The sequence below is a fragment of the Prionailurus viverrinus genome, chromosome D3 (genome assembly GCF_022837055.1).
Source record: "Prionailurus viverrinus isolate Anna chromosome D3, UM_Priviv_1.0, whole genome shotgun sequence".
Lineage (NCBI taxonomy): Eukaryota > Metazoa > Chordata > Mammalia > Carnivora > Felidae > Prionailurus > Prionailurus viverrinus.
The window spans coordinates 87,528,129-87,543,385 of NC_062572.1; the positions used below are offsets into that span (position 1 = coordinate 87,528,129).

The following is a 15,257-nucleotide window of genomic DNA, read 5'->3' on the forward strand; positions in this document are numbered from 1 at the left end:
CTAACAACCCAAGATTACGAATCAGTAGCAGTCACTAAACTGATTTTATTGATTAGAGAACAGGTTCTTCATTTAGGGAACGGTGGGTTTTGAAATGTGGTGAAATTGCTTGTCTTGATGAGAACAGTTGCATTTGCTCTACTCACAATCATTGTCACACATAACTTGACCTCCTGAAGAAATGGTTGAATTCTTGCTAACCAGTGTCCAGGGAAATTCTATTTTTTGCTTCCTTGTTTTGTTGTTTTTTTGTTTATTTGTTTTTGTTCTCAGAGAGAATGAGAGAGATGATGTTTGCTTACAAATGCATCTATTTTCTCCTACTTCTCCTTTTCCAGAATCTGTTTTAATCAGGTTAATCAGATTTACATGTCCAGTGTACTAGATTATATTTTAACATGATTTGCCATACCTGGAAATTTCCAGATTCTTTCTATCTTTTTGTAAAAGGTTTGTCTGGGGGTAGTGGAAGCTGTCCCCCTAAGCTCGGGGCGGCCATGATATTCTCCTAGGCTTACAGCTGGTACAGCCAACTCTGATAGTGGTCGAAAAAGTCAACCTTTATATCTTTTATTCCAGTTCCATTTTGCAAAAACCAATATAGTTGGACTCATCATTATCCCCAAAGTTTGCAGTACAATCACTAACAATAATTATAGCACAGTTTTCATTTTCTATTGTTGCGTAACAAGTTACCACAAATTCAGTGGTTGAAAAAACACCTATTTATGAGCCCCCAGTTCTGTAGGGCACAGGTGTAGCATGGCTGGTGTTTCTGTTGAGGGTTTCATGGGCACTGAAGTCAGTTGGACCGAGTTGTCTTGTGGTTCTAGAGAAAAGTCTGCTTCCAAGTGCCTAATATGGTTGGTGATTTTAGTTTCCTTCAGCTGCATGACTGATGCCCCCGTTACCCTGTTGGCTGGTCAAGAAGGGACCACTCTCAGTGCTAGAGACTACCTGAAATCCTTGACATGTGGTTCTTTCCCTCCCCAACACAGCAGTGGCACAACGAATTCTTTGAAGCTTTAACTCTCAGACTTCTCCTCTGTGACCAGCTGGAGAAAACACTGCTTTTAACAAGTTCCAGTGATAGGTCAGGTACACCTGGAGTAGCTGTGTTGTGATCTAACTTCAGTGTATCATGTACATTTTCATTGTATTTTTAATTTGGGAAAGAATTTTTCGGTTGGCAAAGTGAGAGAGCTACTGTTCCCTCATAATGTGTAGGAAGTATAAACATTAAAGACATTGTATTTGAAATGAAACATGATGAAACCTTGACATTTCAGGCATGGGGTTTAACTAATTCAACACCCATTTGTAACTCACTTCTTCCTTTCCCATCTCCATCATAGAGATAGGGAAAACTGGATGGTCACTTTTTCATACTTCCTGTGGTTAGAAAGGTCCCTTTCTGGCTAATGAAATACAAATTTAAGCCTGATAAAAGGTACAGAAGAGATTTTATTTTCTGCTATGGCCAGCGATGTCCCTTATTCCTTTCTCCTAAATTGAAAACATGATGGCTGGAAATGCAGCCACCATTTTGCACCCATGAGGAAATGAGCATAAGAGAACAGAGAAGGGTAGGACAAATATTTGGCCCTGAGATGCTTCTTCTAATATCATCAAACCACTGGACCAACACCAATAACTGCCTACTTCAGAGTTCTTATGTGAAAAGTTTGAACTGTTTGTTCAAATCAGTGTCTAGCAAACCTTTATTTGTAAAGGGCCAGATGGTAAAAATTTTAAACTTTACAGATTCTAAGATCTCTGTTGCCATTCTTCAACTCTGCACTTAGAGTATATCCAACTGCCAGAGACAATATATAAACAAATGGCTGTGGCTGTGTTCTGATAAGACTCTACTTACAAAAATACACGGTAGACCAGATTTGGCCCATAGGCCACAGTTTGCATCCGCAAGATTTCAGTCATTGTTAATTGAGTTCTTCAGTACTTGAAACTATATTTTTTTTATTTTAAATAAAAAAGAGTAAATAATGCTGGATATCATGTCTAGATGCTATAGGTGTATAGGTAAACCTTAGCTAAACATGATTGGTAGTTAACTAATAGGGCACACCTAGAACTGGTCTCATAAGCTTAGAAAAATAACCATAGTGTTCTTCAGCTTTTTTGTATTCTTTGGGACGGATATATATTAATGATCATACCAATACTCTTTTCCACTCTGTGTCCTTTACTAGAGGAACATAATTGTACCCATTAGTTATGTTAAGTGGTATCATATACCAAGCCATAGACAGCCAGGCTGAAGACAAATCAGAGCCCGGGTAAATTGTAATAGGCATATAATTGTTAATAGCGGTTGACTTGCTAGAATTTCACACATCATCATTCAGTTGACTTCTTTTTGAGGGAAGTGGATTTTCTTCCCTCCCTCCTTCCTCTTTCTGTTTCAGGTATAATAAGACTCAGCTGCAGATTGAGTTCATTGTATTACTTGATGGCTGCTATCATCATCCTTTTCTGCAATATTTGATCAATCTGTTTTATTCCCATCCTTAACCCCATTTATCTCCCCTCCTCTAAAGATCATCATTATAATTATAATAAGTTTCATGGGAAACTGTGGGATTCTTACAAATGTATACTGTTGATTTCTTGAACATGTACTACATTGTTAATTCACTTAAGTACTATTCTATTCTAACTGTGTTTCTTATTTTTATTCATGCTGCGTTGTGGCTTTTAAGATCCATTTGCATTTCTATGTGTCCATTTTGCCACTTGCTTCTGTTATGTGATACCCTATAGTTTCCACTCATTATATTTTACTTTTCCATTCTCCTAGTAACAGAAACTAGGTTGCTAGAACTTCTCATTATCCCAAACAATACCATAACTAAGATTTTTGTACTGTGTTTTTATGACCCAACATGAGAAATTTTCTGAGACATATAAAAAGAATGAGATCATTGTGTTAAGGCTATATGAATACTTAAATATGTACTACCTGTGACTTTCCAGAATGCCTCTCCATTCTTCACATCTACTGGGTGTGTGAGGGTTCTGTACTCTCGCATTCCCATGGACACTTTCCATTATTTACTGACTTCTCTGAGTCTGATGCGTGTAAATCGATATGAAGTTGTGTTTTACCATGTGTTTTTCTATTCCCAATTAATTTGAAAAATTCTCCCCACGCCTGTTTGCTTTCGATGTTTATTCTTCCAGGAATTCCCCAATCATATCGTTTGTCCACTTTCCTACCAGAGTTCCTGCATTTTTCTTGCTGTCTTGTAAGGTTTCTTTGTCTCTTCTAAATATTAGATTACTTCAGGGTTAGACACAGTAAATAATTTCTCACCTCTGTCATCTGTCTATAACTTTGTGGAGTCTTTCATTAAACAGAAATTTGCAAATTTGGATGTTTTCAAATTTTTCGCGAGTTCGGCTTTAGTCGTTCCTTAAGAAATACTAACCCACCCCACACATCGTGAAAGATATTATCCTACATTTTATTCAGTTAACATTATAGTATTTTTGCCTTTCATCTATCTGGTGTTCAGATTTGTATATGGAATTAGGAATTTCATTTTTTTTTAAACATTCAGGGGTCAGTTTTCACTCGCCCATTTATTAAACTTTTTTTTATCTTTATAGTTACTAAGGTGACATATATTACACACAACACACACAGTTTTCTCCGATTTCTCTATTCTGTGCTGTCTACTCATTTGTTCTTGTAGCCCTAACATGCCTCTTGTTTTAAACAGTTACCGTGCTATCACGCTCTGCTGGGACATTTGGTAGGCTATTTCTTCCACAACACATTTGGTTCTCATTTCTTAAAGTTGCTTTAGCAGTTGTCTAAGAACATGTATATAATGCCCTCTTTTTACTCAGCTTCTCTTCAAGGTTTAAATTTTTCTCAAAAAAAAAAATTCCTAGATACTTCATAGGGTTTTTTTTTTTGTTATTGTGAAGGTAGTATTGTATTGTATTGTATTGTATTGTATTGTATTTTGTTGTATTTTGTTGTATTTTATTTTATTTTCTGATTAATAATTACTAGTGTAGAGAAATTGCATTGTTTTTTTGTGTTTACTGTAATTGACAATATTGCTGAAAGCTTTTGTTGTCTCTAATAGTTTTTCCGTTGACTCTGTTAGCATCTGTATGTCAGTGATCATTGCCTGCAAATATTGATAGTTTCATTTATTTCTTTCCTAGTCTTTTTCTTTCTTTTTTTTTTTCTTCTTTCCTTATTCTCCAGGACATATTTACCTTAAAGCAGCGATAGAAGCATACCTGCCAAGTTTCTACTAATAAATGGAATGTGTCTAATGCTTGTGCAGGAAGTATTTTTTCTTCTTTAATGTTTTAAACAAAGAAAATTCCTTTCTATTCTTGATAGTGTATGAGTTACTTTCTCATAAAATGTGTTGAACTTTATCAGTGGTTTGATTTTTTTATCTGCTGAGATAATTATGTGATTTTTCTCATATAATCTGTAATTTTGAGAAATTCATTTGGGTACATTCTGATGTGAATTATACTTTTACTCCTGAAATAAACCTTACTTGCATGTTGGGATTTTTTTTCATTAATAAGTAAAATAACTTTAATTTTTCATATCTTATGTTAGGATCAATATTAGACCAGGCTCAGAAAGCTAAAACATGTTTGCTTTTTTTTTTCTAGAATATCTTGCAGAAGATATTGATTAATCATATCTTGCAAGTTTAGTAAAACTCAATTATGAAATAGTCTAGAAATGAACTGTTAGGAGATGAATGTATTGTTTTGTTTAAGTTTTCTAATTTTTTTGCTGCCACCTTTTGACATTTAGTATTTTTCTAAATATATATCTTTTCATCTAGGTTTTCAAATTAGTATTCATTTGTTTGCAAGCTTATTAATATTTAGATGTTTTGTTTGTTCAGTTTTTCCCTTTTCAATGCTGTACTTATCTCCACCTTCTTTCTTTTTTCTTTCGTCTAACTTGTCACAAATCCCTTTTATTAATCTTTCCATATGGAAACTTGTTATTTTTGCTTTTGTGAAACTTGTCATTTTTTTCTTCATGTCAGTGATTTCTGCCATTATTTTTTTTATTTCCTTATTTATTGAAATGCTCTTTCTCTTTTTAACTTCTTAAACTGAATGCCTGAGTTCTTTGTTTTTAACCTTTTTTATTCATGAAAAGTATTTTTCAGCCCATGTTTTTCATGTATTTCTTTTTTAGTGTCTCAAATTTTAATGTGTACTGTCCCATTTTCATTAAAATGTATTTTGTAACTTAACCGATAGTTTCCTTTTAACTCAGATGTTCTTAGAAATATGTTATTTACTTTTATAAGTGTGGAATATTTCATCATCCATTTATTATAAATTTTAGTTATGTTGTATTATGGGGGTATAATGTAATTGGTATAATTTGGGTCTTTTGAGTTTACTTATCCTATTTTATCGTTTGATACCTGTTCAAGTTTTATAAATAATACAGACGGACTAGAAAAACCCATATACTTGTTTTGTTGTTGATAGTAGATATGAAAGTGTAGGTCTGTACGGACAATGTAAAGTAACTCGACTCTTAATCTTATCTGGCAGAACTTCCACATCTTTGCTTATGAGTGGGACAGATTTACCATTTAACTTCCTTGTGAACTGTCAGATAATTTTGTCACCTGTGATTATAATTTGTCCTTTTTAAAAAAATTTTTGCTATGCTACGTATGTATCTATGGATTCCAAAACCACTTAGGACAGGCTATAAGGATGCATCGCACTGCTTTTGGCATCCGTATTATCTTGCCTGAGAACCAGATTTGATGGGATATCCAGACAGCCATAATTTCAACTATTCATCCAGGGTCTTAACCTGCAGGCAGGTTCTCTTGCACTTTTCCAGTCTTGTTTTCAGGAGGATCCCAGCTTGTGACGCTTGTAAAGGGTGACTGACGTGCCCCTGCAGATTTTGTGCATAAACACGGCTTTGTGTCTTTGAACAGCTGCAACAGCTTTTTTACAGCAAGGGCCTCCAGGGCTGTTGTCAGTTGTTTTTCATGCCACCAGTGCTGGACCTCCGTAATGTACTACTTTCCATCTGCTGCTGCGTAACGGAAGGTCCGCAGTCTTGGTCAATTCGTGGTAGCTCTTCCTAGCTGTCAGATGTACACAGCTAACATTGAACTTCTTTGATCAACAGGTACCTTTTCCTATGTTTTGGTTCCAAAAAACACCAACAAGAGCAGAGTTCCAAAATGCACAATTCATATAACCTCTTGCTCAGATATTAGTGAATTTTCAGATCTTTGTGACAATTACTGACAAATCTATGATTAGAGACCACAGAGGAAGTTTCTGCAAAGAGATGTTTGATTTGTTTGAAAAGGTCAGATAGGAGATTCCTCCTAACTCTGCTATAAGGAAGAGAGCGAGTCCCACCAACAGTCTTTTCAATGCTATTTGTACTGATTTTTCAGGCTGATGGTAGGCTCCCTATGGTGATGCTTTTCTGTTCCCTGATAATGTGTTCAAACCAGTGAAGTTAAGTTATTATTGGCTACATAGAGACTATAATCAAGCACAGAAGAAGCCAAAAATCTCTGGAGCTGTCAGAACTTTTCATCTGGACCTTTCAGTTGTCTCTTTTGGCATGATTTTCTCCACGCCTACTCACTGATACCCTAGTTTAAAGGGAATAACAACCTGAAAGTTGAGGATCTCACCAGCTCCGTATCAGGTCAGCCTCAGTGGTGGTCCCCCCTCAGAAATCAATAAATGATTTTTCTAGAAAATAATGGTTTTTCATGTTTTATTACCGTATCACTGCATTTGCCCCAGGACCCCGACACTGGCAGACCTCAGTGGCAAAGAGCACTTGTGTGAATGTCCTCCGCCTCCCATCTGCTTGACCTCTGGGGGAGCCACGTCATGGAGCTGCATGATCATTTGATTAAGCACCGATAAAAAAAAGAAAAAAAACACATATTTAATGCTTTTAGACGGGTCGTGATAAGCAGAGTTATCCTTGCTTTGTAAATTTTTTTAAACATTTATTTATTTTCGACAGAGCACCAGTGGGGGAAGAGCAGAGAGAGAGGGAGACACAGAATTGGAAGCAGGCTCCAGGCTCTGAGCTGTCAGCACTGAGCCTCACACAGGGCCCGAACCCATGAACTGTGAGATCTTGACCTAGTATCCTTGCTTTTTAAGAAACTATCAGGCTCAGTCTGTGAAGCGTCCAACTCGACTTTGGCTCAGGTCATGATCTCATGGTTTGCAAGATCGAGCCCCATGTTAGGATTCTCTCTCTCCCTCTCTGTCTGTTCCTCCCCCACTCTGTCTCTCTAAATAAATAAAAATGTGAAAAAACATAAACTATTTTCTTATTAGAGAAATTGGAGTATATACAAAATGTTTTGTGATTTTTTTTGAGTCATTTTTATCTTTAAGACTACTCACTTTATAACAAACAGGGGTAGCTATCATCAAATAATTGTGTGCAGTTGTATTCATTTCCTAGGGCTGGTCTACCAAACTGCCACAAACTTGGTAGTGAAAGTCACAGAAATTTATCGTCTCATGGTCCTGGCTGCTAGAAGTCAGATAGCAAGGTGTCAGTAAGGCTGCGCTCTAACAAAACCTCTGGGGGCGGCTTCGCTTGCCTTCTCCAGCCTCTGGTGGCTCCAGGTGTTCTTTGCCTGTGGCAGCGTCACATCAGTCACCTTCCCATGGCTGTCGCCACTTTGCCCTTGCTTCCAAGCCCCCTCCGCTCTTCTCGTGTAAGAACACTTCATTGGATTTAGGGCCCACACCGAATCCAAGATGATCTCCTCCAAAATCTCTAATTCAATTACTTCTGCAAAGAGCTCTTTCCGGAAACGAACAAGGATCATTCAAAGGATCTAGGGCTTAGGACTTGGAAATACCTTTTAGGGGCCACTGTTCAACCCGATGCAATAATGAAGATTTCATTTTGTACATCTGCTAAGAGAAGTTACAGGATCTGTATAGTTGCTGTTATGTCTGTGTTGTAAAACGTCAGTTCTCACAATAAGAATGGTATTCTAGCTGACTGGGCTGTTTCATGCCTTTTTGTTCCTTGGAGTCGGTGATACATATTATGAGACATGCTAAATTTATCCTGGGGAGAGAGAGGAGAGGTTGAAAGGGGAGGAAGTTGGGGGCGGGGGGAGAGGAAGAGGGCAGGGAGGAGAAAGGGAGGACAGAAAGAAGTACATAGTTTTCCTGCTTTAGTACATATTTTCTTATGGATTGATTTTCTGCATTTCTTAGACCTAAAAATAGATTATCTCTACACTTTATAATAGACTACCTCAAAATACTTTAAGGGTAATAAAGTAATGAGTTTTCCTGTTATTCCTTTTGTCATCCTTACAATTTGAGTCTTTTTTTGTCATTGACTTCACCTTCTTGCAATAACTTCTTGATTAACAATTATTTGCCATTAATAAATGGCATGATGCTCAAAGCAATAGCTATTGCATGAATTGATGAAAAGAGCACACTACTTTGAGAAACAGGAGGCATGGCCCTGATTCTGGTCATCACTTTGACTAACTGTGTGATGGCCAACCAGACAGGGGTGGCCATTTCCCATTGTTCAATGAAGGAAGCTCAGGAGTAGGTCTGCTTTATTAGTTAGAATGTTTTTGGCTGCAAGTAACAGAAAATTCAAATCAAACAACTTACAGAAGAGCATTATCGCATATGAGCATATCGAGAAGAGCCAGAAAAAGGAACTGGCTTCAAGGTTAGTTGATTCAGTAACCTGTGTTCAAGAATGAAAATTAAGGATCTGTTCTGCCCCCATCACTGCTCTGCCGCCTTAGGATTGCCTTCATCTTTAACCTAGTAGAATGATAGCTGCAGCATTTCTGAATGATGACATCCAGACAGCATCCATTGGGGAAGAGGGATGATTTTAGCCCAAGGCTATCTCCGTATCAGAAAACATTAATCTGAAGCAACCAGAAAACTTTTGTTCACATCTTATTTCTCATACTTAGGTTATAGCCTCTTTCCTAAACCGATCATGAGCAAATAGACCATCAGCCCAAGAAGAGCAAGTTCCACCATGATACTTGAGGTGAGAGACTCCCACCAGGGCACTTGAGCTGTAGAATGCAGGGGTAGCTAGCTGAACAAAATTAGGTTCTGGTAAGAATGAAGGAGCTGGAATCAGATGCTGTGTACACAGCCAGTCGTGACTATTATAGAAAATTCCAGTTCTCGTATAATTTTATCTATAAGCACTCTTTTCTAAATGATGCATTTCATAAGGTGGTTTAATATTTGAGAGACCTTAAATGTTTCAAAGACATAAACTAAGCTTTTAATTACTGATTATATACATGCTGGGGTGGTCAAATATTAAACATTGGAGGACTCTATCACAGCACATAATATCAGAGCACAGAGACATGAAGAGCTTAGAAAATGAATTACATTGATTTTTTTAGTGTTATGCATTCATGTTTTTCAGTGACAAGAGACAAATACAAAGAAAATAGCTACTGGAAAATTGATGTAAATTTTACTAGAAAGACACCATTGTAAAATTCCTATGCAAATATTGTCACCCAGGTATTGGAGCGTACAATGTATAGGGTGACACCAGTATTTAAATTCTTATTATGAAAGCTGAGGATTTAAGCATGGAAAGATTGAGATTTATTAATTGTAATAATTTTTTAAAAATAGTAAAATCGTCATCTTCTTTTCTTACTAGAAAGATCAATATTCTCTATTTTAATAAAGTGACATTTTATTAAACCAGTTCCTAAAATGTACCATTTTATTCTCAAAAATAACATCTATGACTTAATTAAAACAACCATAGGAAATTAGTAAAATACCAGGATTAAAAGAAGTATTAGTAAATTAATAAAAAAGGAGAGTGCAATTTATGTTCTAATTCATTTTGGTCTACTTTTTAAAAGTCTAAATGTTAACTTTTTTCACTTTTCAAAATGTAGTTAGGTTTATAGAAAGAAATTGAGCACTTAAATATAGGCAGGTATCTAATCTCAATTGTCATGACAGCAAACCTATAAAAGATACTTTAAAATTCAGAGTAATCTCATTATGTATGTTTCTTTCACCTTGATCCTTTACACATGTTTTAATTAGATTGTTTGGGGGGTTGTTTTGCTATTGAGTTACATGAGTCCCTTGTACATTTTGGATAATAATCTCTTATGGTAATTTGCATGATACATGGTTTGCAAATATTTTCTCTCAATCTGTAGATTGCCTTTTCATTTTGTTGATTGTTTCCTTTGGTGTGCAGAAGCTTTTTTTGTGAGGACCATAATGATTTCATTTACATGTGGAATCTAAAAAATAAAACAAATGAATAAACAATCAAACAAAAAGTCGAATCAGACATATTAATACAGAGAACAAATTGATGGTTGCCAGAGGGGAGATGAGTGTGAAGATGGGAAAAATGGGTGAAGGGGAGTGGGAGATACAGACTTCCTGCTTGGAATGAATGCCCATTCACAGGAATAAAGGTACGGTGTAGGGAACAGAAGCCATCGTATTGTAATAGCATTGTATGCTCACAAATGGTAGTTCTACTTCTAGTGAGCACAGCATAGTGTATAAAGTTGTTGAATCACCATGTTGAATACCTGAAACTAGTGTAACGTTGTGTGTCAACTATACTCAAATTAACAAATAAACAGAATTAAAAATAATACTTTCAAACTCACTTTATAAGTCCAACATCACCATGATACCAAAGCCAGACAAAGACATCACAAGGAAGGAAGATACAGGCTGATGAACATAGATGTAAAACTCCTCAATAAAATACTAGCAAACCAAATTCAACAACACATCAAAAAGACTACACACTATGTCCTAGTGGGATTTATCCCTAAGATACAAATTTGGTTTAATATATGCAAATCAAGCAGTGTGATACCTCACATTAACAGAGTGAAAGATCAAAAACATAATCATCTCAATAGATGCAGAAAAAACATTTGACAAAGTGTAACGTCCAATCACGATTTAAAAAACCTCTCAATTAAATATGTAGAGAAGGAAATTTCTTTAACAAAATAAAGATGTCTATGAAAAGCTCACAGCTAACATCATAATCAGTGGGGGGAAACTGAAAGCTTTTACTCTAAGATCCAGTACAAGGTTGGGATGCCCACTTCTATTCAACATACTATTAAGTACTAGAATGAGCAATTAGGCAAGAAACGAAATAAAAAGCATCAAAATCAGAAAGAAAGGAGTGAAATTATTTCTGTTTGCAGATGACATGATCTTATATGTATAAAATCATAAAGACTCTTTTCTTAAAAAAAGTAAAACCCTCTTAGAGCTAATAAATGAATTGGGGTGCCTGGGTGGCTCAGTTGGTTAAGCGTCTGACTTCTGCTCAGGTCATGATATTACAGTGTATAAGTTCGAGCCCCGCGTCAGGCTCTGTGCTGACAGCTCAGAGACTGGAGCCTGCTTTGTATTCTGTGTCTCCCTCTCTCTCTGCCCCTCCCCTGCTGGCACCCTTGTCTCTCTCAAAAATAAATAAACGTTAAAAAATTAAAAAAAAAAAAGAACTAATGAATTAAGTTGCAGAGTACAAAATCTACATAAAAAAATCAGTTGCATTTCTTTATAGCAACAGTGATCTCTCCAGGAAGGAAATCAAGAAAACAATCCCATTTAAAGTACCATCGAAAAGAATAAAACACTTGGGAATAAGTTTAACTGAATAGGTGAAAGATCTGTTGCTAAAAGGTATAAAACATTGACAAAAGAAATTGAAAAGACACAAATGGAAATATCCTGTGTTCGTGGGTTGGAAGAATTCATATTGTTAAAATGCCCATACTATCCATAGTGATACATGGATTCAATACAATCCCTATCAAAATTTCAAAGACATTCTTCACAGAAACAGAAAAAAAAAATTCTAAAATTTATATGGAACCACAAAAACCCTGAATAGCCAAAGCGGTCTTGAGAAGGAACAAAACTTTAGACATTGTATTTATTTATTTCCAATTATATTAGAAAATATGGTAATTAAAAGCTTAGTAATTACAACAGTGTGGTAATGGCATAGAAGCAGACACATAGACCAATAGAACAGAACAGAGAGAGCCCAGAAATACATATACTCACACATATGTGTGTGTATATATATATGTATATAATAATGGGTACCTGGTCAACTATGTTTCGAGAAGAATGCCAAGAACACACAAGGGGGAAAGGACAGTGTCTTTAATAAATGCTAGGAAAACTGGATATCCACATGCAGAGGAATGAAATTGAATTCTTTTCTACACCATACACAAAAATCAACTCAAAATATAAATTTTTTCCTACAGAAATTAAGTGTAATTTTTTTCTACAGAAAATTAAAAGTAATTTTTTCCTACAGAAAAAAGTTATGTGTTTCATCTTTGAACCTTCTGACTCAATCACTGTGAATTCCTTAGGGATTACTCCTTGACATGAAGATGAAATAGCTCTGATAAGCAAAGTCACCACTTATGTATGTTTGTATTTGGGTTTTAATTGTATCACTTAATAACACCTTTAAATTGTTGACCATGTCATTTATGGACTTAGACCTGAACTGCCTGAATCCTTTTGAAGTAACTTTCCTTCCGTTAAATTCTGCTAATTTCATATTTATTTGAAGTAATTAACTCTTTTATTAAACTTTAATTATATTTTGTACTTCTATAGCCATGTGAATAAGCAGTATTTACAAATATATATTGTTAAATGATGCAATAATTTATTGATGTATATTATTGAAATACTCTAGAATTTCACAATTTTAATGTGTTGCTTATTTTTATGTCACATTGACAGGTTTTAGACTAATAAAAACATTTTTATTTTTAAAAATTAAAAAATATTATTTTAAAAGTAGTTCTTATCTCAGAAAATACCAAGTTCCCACTGAATGGTAAATCCATACAGTACCAAGAGGGAGATGTAAAGATAGGGGATGCAGATATATTAGATCTTGACCTGAATTGTTATGATTCAAAAATATTTTTTAAGATGTATTAAGGGGCGCCTGGGTGGCGCAGTCGGTTAAGCGTCCGACTTCAGCCAGGTCACGATCTCGCGGTCCGGGAGTTCGAGCCCCGCGTCAGGCGCTGGGCTGATGGCTCAGAGCCTGGAGCCTGTTTCTGATTCTGTGTCTCCCTCTCTCTCTGCCCCTCCCCCATTCATGCTCTGTCTCTCTCTGTCCCAAAAATAAATAAACGTTGAAAAAAAAAAGATGTATTTTTATTAAAAAGGAACAGTTCTGGGGGTGCCTGGGTGGCTCAGCTGGTTAATCGTCTGACTTTGGCTCAGGTCATGATCTCAAAGTTCATGAGTTCAAGCCCCCCATTGGGCTCTGTGCTGGCAGCTCAGAGCTTGGAGCCTACTCTGGATTCTGTGTCTCTTTCTCTCTGCCCCTCCCCTGCTCGTGCTCTGTCTCTCTGTCTCTCTCTCTCAAGAATAAACAAACATTTTTAAAAAAAGTTTTAAAGGAACAGTTCTGGAGATATGCCAACTTCTTAGAAAGCCTTCTGGTACGATTTTATAACATTTTATAATTTAGTATAATATTTGCATTTCCTAACCAAGACAACCTGAGAAGCAGAATTTTATCCCCTTCATGAATATTTTGCTCTCCTGGCCTGTCTTTAATGTCTTAGAGCACATGCTGAAGTGCATGGCATCACACTCTTGGTCAGCAACCAAGAGCCTTGCACTATTCTGGAAACCACTGTAGCAATGTCTGCTTAAGGATGTTGTCTACGTTTCTAAATTTCTAAACGTAAATTTTACAGAAGAGCAAACACAGTGTTCACACTACATCATCTGTCAGATTGCCTAAGGCACAGAAGTTGGAGAATCCCCAGTGCTGGCTGCATTTTGCTAAGCTATCCATTAATTTGTTTTGTTGATTTTTGCTATGAGAGGACAAAAAAGATGGAACTCAGGATGTCTGTTCTAATATTCTTTTATGTTTGTAAGTAAAATATTTGGGGATGACCCTTGAGCAGAATAGTAAATGCTTGTATGATACTGTTTTGTACAACTAGATATTACACATGATGTAGCTTACATAGCAGCGTATAACTTTTAAGTTCACCTGTCAGAAATTGCATGAATTCTTGGACAACACATAATCTTCATTGCTTTTAGATTCTACTTAATTTGGGTAAGATCCTTTGTTTACTTAAAATTAATAGCACTTGAAAATAATCTTTTTCAAACATAACTTCAATTTGCTAAGTTAGGATAAAAATCAAGTTAAATATTATTTGAGTCACTTAACAAGTCATTTAAAAATTCAAGAATTTAACTTTATTTGAGAATATGCTTTAAGGTACTTTAAATATAATATGTGAGTCATTGTTCTAATAAAAGCATTTTTACTCTTCTCCCCAAGGTATTGATCCTCTGAAACTGTGAGATATTGGTGTCTAATTTCTCTTTCTTGGAAGAGGAAATGAGTATTTTCAGATACATAGATATATAAGTAGATATACAAAAACATACATAGTATATGTATTTTTGTGTATGTGCATGTATATGAAGCAAATCTTTTTTCAGTTATTTTGCTTAAAATCACTTATTTTACCGATTTTAATTTTGCATGTTAACTTTTTTTTATTTTCTCAATGTTTATTTATTTTTTTGAGAGAAAGAGACAGAAACAGAGCATGAGTGGGGAAGGGGCAAGGAGAGAGGGAGACACAGAATCCGAAGCAGGCTCCAGGCTCCCAGCACAGAGCCCGACGTGGGGCTCGAACTCACAGACTGTGAGATCATGACCTGAGCCGAAGTCAGACGCTTAACTGACTGAGCCACCCAGGTGCCCCAATTTTGCATGTTAATGTTAATGAGATAATTACAAATAGAAAAACAAACATCTAAAAAAGATGCCTTAAAATGAACTTTTCAGCAGTGTGACAGAACTGTAAAATCATTGGGACAGAGAATAAAAAGGCTTCTCTGGACAGCCTACCCAGCAACCCTGAGAAATGGGTTTGTTATTTTATGAGGCTGAGTCTAGGTCACTATAGGTTTTAGAAGGGAACATGACAAATAACCAGGCTTTCCTCACAGTTTTATTTCACAGACATTAGTTTCCATGGCATGGGTACAATTTTTGGTCTTGAATTGATGCTTTTAATTATTTTGTTGCTATCATGTCCTCATGAGCATCAAAGGTAGCATCTTCAAAGTTGGAGGACTAAAAATTTAAAAAT

At 35.9% G+C, this 15,257-nt stretch overlaps 1 protein-coding gene across 1 annotated transcript in view; it reads left to right on the forward strand.

Annotated features, from left to right (window-relative positions):
• DOK6 (docking protein 6) overlaps positions 1–15,257 on the forward strand; it is a 369,110-nt gene that overhangs the window by 122,323 nt on the left and 231,530 nt on the right. The window lies entirely within an intron of this gene.